This window comes from Anser brachyrhynchus, assembly GCF_964034855.1.
Source record: "Anser brachyrhynchus genome assembly, chromosome: 5".
Classification (NCBI taxonomy): Eukaryota; Metazoa; Chordata; class Aves; order Anseriformes; family Anatidae; genus Anser; species Anser brachyrhynchus.
In genome coordinates this window covers 39586538-39595082 of record NC_137699.1, presented here as the reverse complement: position 1 = coordinate 39595082, position 8545 = coordinate 39586538, and positions in this window count along the sequence as shown.

Genomic DNA, 8545 nt, shown 5'->3' with positions numbered 1-8545 from the left:
AAGCCTTATCTCCAAGGGCAGCAATCTGATTTTTTTTTTTTTTTTTTTTAGCTCAGCAAGACTGACAGCTGGAAAAATACATTTAAGTGAGCATTAACAGGTATCGATAAGGAGAGTCCTGGAAAGGATCCAGCTGGTGTGGGCTGCAGCATGCCCCGTGTGTACACAAGGTTCCTGCTACACCAGCAGCTGAGGGATGGTGGCCAGGACGGGGACATAAAGCAGAGATAGGTGGCCACATGGGTGGGGGAGCTGCTGAAGCAAGATGTTGATGGCTTAGGGAAAGTTGGGATTATGAACCAGCCAAAGAGAGCCCATGGAAGTTTGCTGCCTGCCCTAATACTTGTGTGGGGTGCAGCGATTCTGTGTTTGCACTGCCTTACTGCAGTACGGCAGCCACCCGGGGCCTGGGCAGCTGAAAGTTGACAAGGAGACAGAGCAATGTCATTGCTTCTGGATTTCCCCTTCTGAAAAACCCTCCCCTGGAAACCCCCTCCAGGAAAAGGAGGCTTCTTTCCATCCCTGGTTTGAGAACGGTGCTTCAAGATCAGCCCTAATGTCACCCTCTAATGTCACAAAGCCTGCCAGTGGAACCCACCTCCCTTTGCAATATTTCCTAAAAATCAGGTCCTTTTTCCTACCACCACAGCTCCATTTTTAAAACAAGGACAAAGGCTTATCCATCCCCCCCACGCAGGCACGAAATGGGACAACATGCTCCCCAGGTGACATCATGGAAACAGAGCTCTGGATATCGTTTTCCTGAAGCACTTGGATAATGGAGAAATGTTTCACGGGCCCTCCCATGCCTAAGGAGTTTCTAAAACGCAAATTGAAATAAAACCCGGCTGACCAGATGCCAGATTCAGACTATCCAGTAGCCTGCACATGTCCTCATGGATTGTGAAACCCCCTTTTGTAAAATAGGTTCTGCTCTTCAGAAACACCCGGTGCTTGCCATGGCCCAGCTGGAAGTCGCTGCTCGGGGGCTGAGCGTGCTACATCTGCCCAAGACCCCTCTCTGAGGCTCAGCTCAGCCCTGTCTGCAACACGTTTCCCCCCGCTGCTCCGGGGACTGGTGATGGGGATTCTGCTTAAACTTGTTTCCAGAGAAATTGCAAGCCCCAGCGGCGCCCACGTCTCGCTGCCAGCTGTGTAAAGACCTTTGCTTGCAGTAACGTTTTTAGAAATCTATATACGCCTCTGCTGCCCCAGACTGCTTGTTGCCCAGGTCAGGTAATTGTTGCACTTTGTTTACTTAAGATTAGGCTCTTTCATCTGGGTATCCAGATGGGGAAAGGTTAACTTTTTTCTTTTCTTTTCTTTTCTTTTCTTTTCTTTTCTTTTCTTTTCTTTTCTTTTCTTTTCTTTTCTTTTCTTTTCTTTTCTTTTCTTTTCTTTTCTTTTCTTTTCTTTTCTTTTCTTTTCTTTTCTTTTCTTTTCTTTTCTTTTCTTTTCTTTTCTTTTCTTTTCTTTTCTTTTCTTTTCTTTTCTTTTCTTTTCTTTTCTTTTCTTTTCTTTTCTTTTCTTTTCTTCTTTTCTTTTCTTTTCTTTTCTTCTTTCTTTTCTTCTTTCTTTCTTTCTTTCTTTCCCTTTTCTTTCTTTTTTTTTTTTTTTTAAGGCTTCCTGCACAGGTGCTGATGTTTTGGAGACAGCTCTAGTCCCTCTGGCCAGTCTGGTTCCCTCCAGAGACCTGCATGGCACAAACCTGTTCTTAACGCAGCCGCTTCCCCAAGATATACAAAAGATGGTGGGATTTTGAGAAAACACCCTCAGCAAGCAGTCTGCAGACACCTTGTTCTCACCCATGGGAAGAGAACTGATCCCTTCCCTAAGTGAGAGAGAGAAAGACTTGTAGATTTGGGTCAAAACCCACATTAAACGCATGCCCGCAGGCGCCTTCCAGAGAGTGCCCTTGACATCTGGTTTTAAACATATGTTAGCAAGCAACCCCATGCCTCCAAGCAAAGTCACGGTTCCCAGAAGAACGTCTTAATCATTAACCACAAAATACGTTATTTCCCTGCAATTTAGAAAGCACAGCTTGAGATCGAGATAACAGCAAAGGCCACCAGGACAGGCACACAGGCCCAGTAGCGCTCGAGGAGCGGGGAGAGGTTGCAGAGGGCCTGGATTTGGGCCTGAAGTGGGACACGAGAGGTTCCCTCGAAACCCCAGGCAGCACGGCTGTGCCGTGTGGGTGATGGAGCCCTGGCACAGGCTGCCCAGAGGCTGTGGGGGCTCCTGCTTGGGGAGCTCCAAAAGCCACCTGGACGTGGGCCTGGGCACCCTGCTCTGGGTGGCCCTGCTGGAGCGGGGCCGGGACCAGGTGGGCCCAGAGCTCCCTTCCCACCTCAGCCATCCCGTGGTTGTGTCTGCAATGAGTCCAGGACAGGACTCTGACTGTACACATCCCATATGGACTTGTTTTGGTCTCTACTACCTGAAAAAAATAAAGGTTTCTCACACAAACGCCTCTTACTAGCCCAAATGTTTTAACCAAAAGCATCCAGACATTGCTGAGCAGGTCTCCAGTTCAGGGAGGCCTTCAGCTCTGCCTGTGCTCACTATGTGAAGGTTTTACACACAGGAGGAAGGGTTCAAGTCAGCGAAAGGTATCACAAAATGAATCATTTAAAACGAGTAACTGGTACCCACAAAGGTGTTAATCAAGATGTCCTCAAGCTAGTTTGTTTCTTTTTCTGTATATTCACATGTTCAGATGGCCTCCTGCAAGTACAGACTGGATACTTTTTGTTAAACAAAGGGACCCAAAACTCTCCTGCGGCCCTGGAAGGCAGGGCTTTGTTTGGTTTTCTGAAGGCTGAGGACAAAGGAGCCAGTGAGGGCTGCAAACAGAGGTCATGCTGTTGGTTTTCCTTGCAAGGGCACCGACCTGGGGGCAGATCCTCTCCTGTGGTCAGCCCAGCATCTTTATCAGCTGCCCCACAACCAGCCTGCCCTGCAGCCGCTCACTCTCACTGCACGCACAGCATTTGCTTCCAAGTACTGAAGCTGAAACCAAGTTGCTCCAAAGGACGGGCAGGGCCCAGATCACACAGACATGGAGTTCCCAGGGTCTCCAGCAGCAGCCGAGGAAATCTGGCACCGAAGAAAAGCAAAGCAAAGCCCCCTGTTTTCTCCCCTCTGTTTGCAGAGCTCATGCCGTCCTTTGCCTGCATCTTAATGCAGAATTCAGATAGCTTTCTGCTGGAAATCCGAGGCAGGGCAGAACGGCAGCCCAGTAACTAGTCAGCGCCTGCTGTCTTCATGGCAACCCTGCCGTAATAAACCACTAAACCAGCAGCCGTGAGCCGTGTCCAAACCCAAACCCATATGGCACGAGCCCACAGCCACTTTTGCTTCACATGAACACATATAACGACAATCTAAGCACTCTGTTTTTACCATTTTACCTTTTTCAATCTAAGTGGGTGGCAGCAAGGCACATCCATAGTACGTCTCTTTGCCCCCCAAAGGACCTTTTTTTTTTTAATTTAGTGCTTTTCCAAAGCTAAAGGATCAGATATGAGAAGGGCTATCACAAGGTAATTAAATCTGAAGAGGAAAAAAGAGCCAAGTAAACACTTGTAAAAGTAAGTAGTTGCAACATGAAGCCATAAAGCACATGGAAAATATGGCTACATCAAGCAAAAGGGCAGAGATCAGCATACATTCTTCGGATCTGTATTAGAGGGAGGTGAAGGTCAAGCCAAGGAAAGCTATTGTTTTAGCTGGGGCATGAGGAGAGAGCTCTACCGAAAGCCCTCCTCTTCTGAGTGACATCCTCTTCTTCTGCACCGGGGTTAGAAATTCTGCACAAAGGGCAACTGGCCTTCGTGTGAGCTGCCTCCAGTTCTTTAGGGAGGACACAGCAAGAGCCACTGAAATCCCTTCCAGTGACCCCAAAGAAGCTGGAACTGCAGGCAGAGGTTAAGCCCAAAGTTCCCCTGAGGAAGGAGTGGGCTAAGCAGAGCCAGGACAGGCAAAGCTCTGTTGCAATTTCTGGGACAAAAAGTGTAAATAAGCTGTCGACCTGCTGACCTCCAGCTACCACAAGGGGACAAACCAAGCAGTAACACGTAGCTCCACTAGATCCCGAGTCCGGCTCCCTCAGGACCAGATCTGGTGAGCACCAGTTAAAGCTATTAAAATTATTTCTTTCTTCATCATGCACTGGAAGGATATCAGGCTGCACAGGGTGGTTGCTCTCCAGGCTCCGGTGACTCACTGGAGATGGGCTTTTAAAGCTTCCTACGCTTCCTGCCCTCTGTCTCTGTAACTTCACACGTGTATCTTGAGCCCAGCATATCACCACATGTATTTCTGAGAGGTCGGCAAGCTTGTACTTGCAGAGCATTCAGCTTTTCCAGAGACAAAATATTAGCTGCTTTCCAAAATAAAGCTAGTTTGATGTGTATTTATACCCACGTTACCAGGTTTATGCTGTTCTGCCACTGGAAGAATCTATAATGCACAAGTACACTGGAGTTACTCTTAGAGCAAAATATGCAGTGTGAACAGAAAGATTACTGCATGTATTTGGTCAAATCCACGCCAAGATTTCTGCAAACCTCCAGCAGCAAGTGAAAGTGAGAAGCCTGGTTTGGGTGTCGGAAGTCAGTGAGGATCTGGTGTCCCCATCCGTGGGGCATTCCTGTCTGGAGGATCTTTGCTTGAGATCCCCACTCCAGCCTCCTGGGCTCCTTTGAAACCACCCCACTTTGTTGCCAGCCCTTGCGTGGTGTAAAGCTCGAGGCACAAAATTAGGAGCATCGTTCTCACCCTTCCAAGAAGGAAATCCTGTTTCCCAGCACTTTCATAAAGGAAAAGGCTGAGGCATCCCAAGACAAAGACTGGCACTTGTTAAGAAGAGTTTTGGGACACCTGGGAGGCCACAAAGCAGCCCGGCAAAGGCAGAAGCATGGGCCAGCTCCCTGGAAGCTCCATGCTGCAGGACGCGCTTTGCCCACCCAGGTGGGGAGCCAAGAGGTATTGGAAAGGCACGGCACGGCATTCCCCTGCCACCCACACAGGTACGCGCCAGCCATGGGTGAGGTTTAGGGTCGAACCAGTGACTTGTGCCACCGGGGCATTTGTGCAAATGCTATTTACAGTGTCTCGTTTCGCCCTTTTTTCTGTTCCCTTCCTCTTTTTGGGGTTATCTTTACTTTTATGGGAAGTGAGAACACAAATTTTGACACAAACAACAGTTTCAGATCTAACCTCATTGGACCTCGTGTCCACAGAAACTGCTGCTTGGGTATGACGACTCATTTTTCTTTTTTTGACTTTTTGATGAAATTGAATGTTAGAAATTACCATAACCATGTGATCCACATGTCCTCAGGAAATAAACTTGTACATTTATAGGTGTACAAATTCCTACTTATATAAATAATTTATAAAAGCCTGCATATTTATAAAAAAAGTGAGGAGAGGAGAGGAGAGGAGAGGAGAGGAGAGGAGAGGAGAGGAGAGGAGAGGAGAGGAGAGGAGAGGAGAGGAGAGGAGAGGAGAGGAGAGGAGAGGAGAGGAGAGGAGAGGAGAGGAGAGGAGAGGAGAGGAAATTAAGATGTAATGGAAATAAATTCATCTTACTTTCAGTTGTTTACACTATCAAACTGGAATGAAAAACATCTCAAAGTGAATTTCAAAAACCTTGAGTCTTGGGTCTTCACCCAAAGCATAATTTAATTCAAATAAATGATTTATTTTATTTCTGAAGAGAAACCAGTATTTTTCCAAATTACTGTACGAAAGGATTTATGAAATAACCATTTTCCTTTACAGTTGTAGTCTTCTAATTAGACTTTCTTTGTAAGGTGACTTTTTAAACCCTTCAGAACTGAGACATTACACACAATCCTCTATAATCTCTTCCTGGGGAAATTATTGTATTATTTAATACTCTTTGTCTCGGGTAATTACAGCAGGCTTCCTTCCGCCTTTCTATTTGTTGTTCTCTTTATTTACATCTGCAATAGGCTTATATGGCCATGGTCTATACTGACTTCCAGTTCACACAGTTCAACGCGGTGCAGTGAGATGTAGCTATTTAAACGAAAAGAACACGGGCAAATTTTGGGTTGCAATGCCCTTTCCTTTGGTGTATGTAGACAAGACAAATCTTGCACGGTTGTTTCCTGACAAGCTGCAGGAGGATGTGTAATGGCCGGGGGAAAAACCCAATGCAGAGGAAAGTCTGAGAGTTTCCAGATGGCAAACACCAGAGCAGAGTTCAGCAAATTTTTGAGATTATTGCAGGTGGAGCAATGACGTCAAAATGTTTGATTCTCTGCCCAATCGGAGGTTAAGTGTGCTACTTGAAGGTAGGAGATGCTCTCTCCAAGCAAGGGCACAGGCAATTGGTAACGTTTTGACCCTTTACAAGGCTGTGCCTTCTGACTCTGCTCTCTTCTGGACTTGGTGGGAACAGGCAGTTTCTCACGGATGCCATCACAGGCTGCCAGGACTCCTGAGCTCTGCTGGGCACCATTTAAAATCTGCTATGGTGCCACCTTAGACAATTGCCAAATCTGACTTTACAGCACCTTGAAAGCTGTAGGCTTCTAAAATTAGGAAAGATGGCTGATTCCTGGGTCATATTTTATTTTATAATAAGGGAATTATGAATAAAAATAACATTCTTTTTGGTGTGGCAGCAAAAACGGCATTTGCAAGGCTTTCTGAGCCAGCAGAGTGGGCTGGACCTTAACTGCTGCGTGCTATTTATTCCCAGGTCTGCCACAGACGGTCTGTGACCTGTAACAAATCACACCACCTCTGCTTACCCTTCTGCCTTTTCTAGTACCATTCCTCAGACGAGCACTTCAGTCCCATGCTGGGCTGAGGCTCAAACCAATTCCCTGTCAAGCTTTCTCCTAAGGCAGTGTTGATGCAAGTCAGACCAGGCTGCATTCCGAGTGCATTGGCTGACCCCTGCTTAATGAAAACGGCAGATACAAATCATACGTGTCTCCGTTTGCACATTATAACACAATCACACTTAACCCCGAGTCAGTAGGAGCTCTGCATACTTTGAAAATGAAAGCCATAAACAGTGAATTTCACATCAGGAAAAAACAAATGGACTGCTTGCCAGTGATCAGCTTTGTTGCCTGGGTACCAAGTACAGTAGCTCCTTTTTGCTCCCTGCCAAGGCCCTGTAAGTGCATGCTGTATTTTATTTCAGTCCAGAACCATTACGGCTATTTATTCATCTCCGGTGAAAGCTCCATTTGCTGTTTCACGTTGACATAGGCAGGCAGGCATCAGAGATGATCCTGCCTGCATGCAGAGGGAGCCTGGCCAAAGCTGCCTCAAGGATCTTTCAGGGAGGATTTGAATTGTTAAAAGCCTTATTCTTTGTAAGACACAGCAAACTGTGCTTCTCCCCCCCTACCTGCTTTTTTTTGCAAGTTACAGAAACAATACAGGGCTGTGCTGCGCTGCGCTGCCTGGCAGCTGCTGTCAGCTCCCAGCACCAGCTGTATCTCACTCCTATAGCTGAATTGTGGTGGAGAAACAGCAGCAGGTCAGTTGCATTCTGGCTGCCAGACTTGTGATTTTACTGTTCCTAAAAAGCTGTGATAGTCTACTGCGGATGTGGCCTGCAGAGAAGGAAAACTATCTTGAGGCATCAGCAGATCCAGTCACTGTGATTTAACACAGCAACCCAGCTTAACGCAAGAGAAAGCACAATCCTTCCTGACAGCAGCACATCTGATTGAGACATGCACACACAAAGGGAGGGAGTGACGTTTTCAGATAACTGCTTTTCAGAAAGCAGTTTCAAAGAGGAATGCCAAACAGTTGTGTTAAGTTTTTGTGCTAGCATCTTCAATGCTGGGGAATGGGGATTTGCCAGTGTAGCTTATACTAAAAGCCTCACTTCCATGAGTTAACAGCAGGTCCTTTCTCTTGTGTCCAGACTTGCAAGGTGATGTGGACACTAAGAAAAGAATTTGAGTAGTGAGATGTAAAGTTAAAACAGGAAAAAAAACTCAAGTACAAGTTTTCTCTGCAAATCATATGGAAGAAGGATTAATCAGTTTTACATTGCCTGAGATTAACTAACTATTTTGAAGTTAAAGAAATAGAATCATTATAACCACATTTATGCCAAGCCCTATGAATATGGCTTCACAAAACAGTACCCCATTACAGAAGTGTTGATACATATAACTAACTGCTTGGCTAGTTTAGAAGTGAGCTTAAACCACTGTTACAAGATTGACCCAAATTAAGAGACCATAGGAAAAAACAGGAACTGTAGTAGTCTTATATGTTCAAGAGAAGAAAGATTAAATGATCTATCCTTAGGAGGCAATCTACAGAAAACTACAGAAAATACAGAAAAACTGCACTTGGAAGAAGAGCCTAAGCAGTGGTTTCTGCTCACTAGTTTTGAGTTACCTGTGTCCTCACTCAAGCCTACCATACACCAGCTGGAAAGAACCTCCCCCCTTTAAAACACTCATTTAAAAGAGGCACAAGACAGCATGTTTTGTCTTTTTTGTCTTCAGGGCCTCCTCCCCTAGAA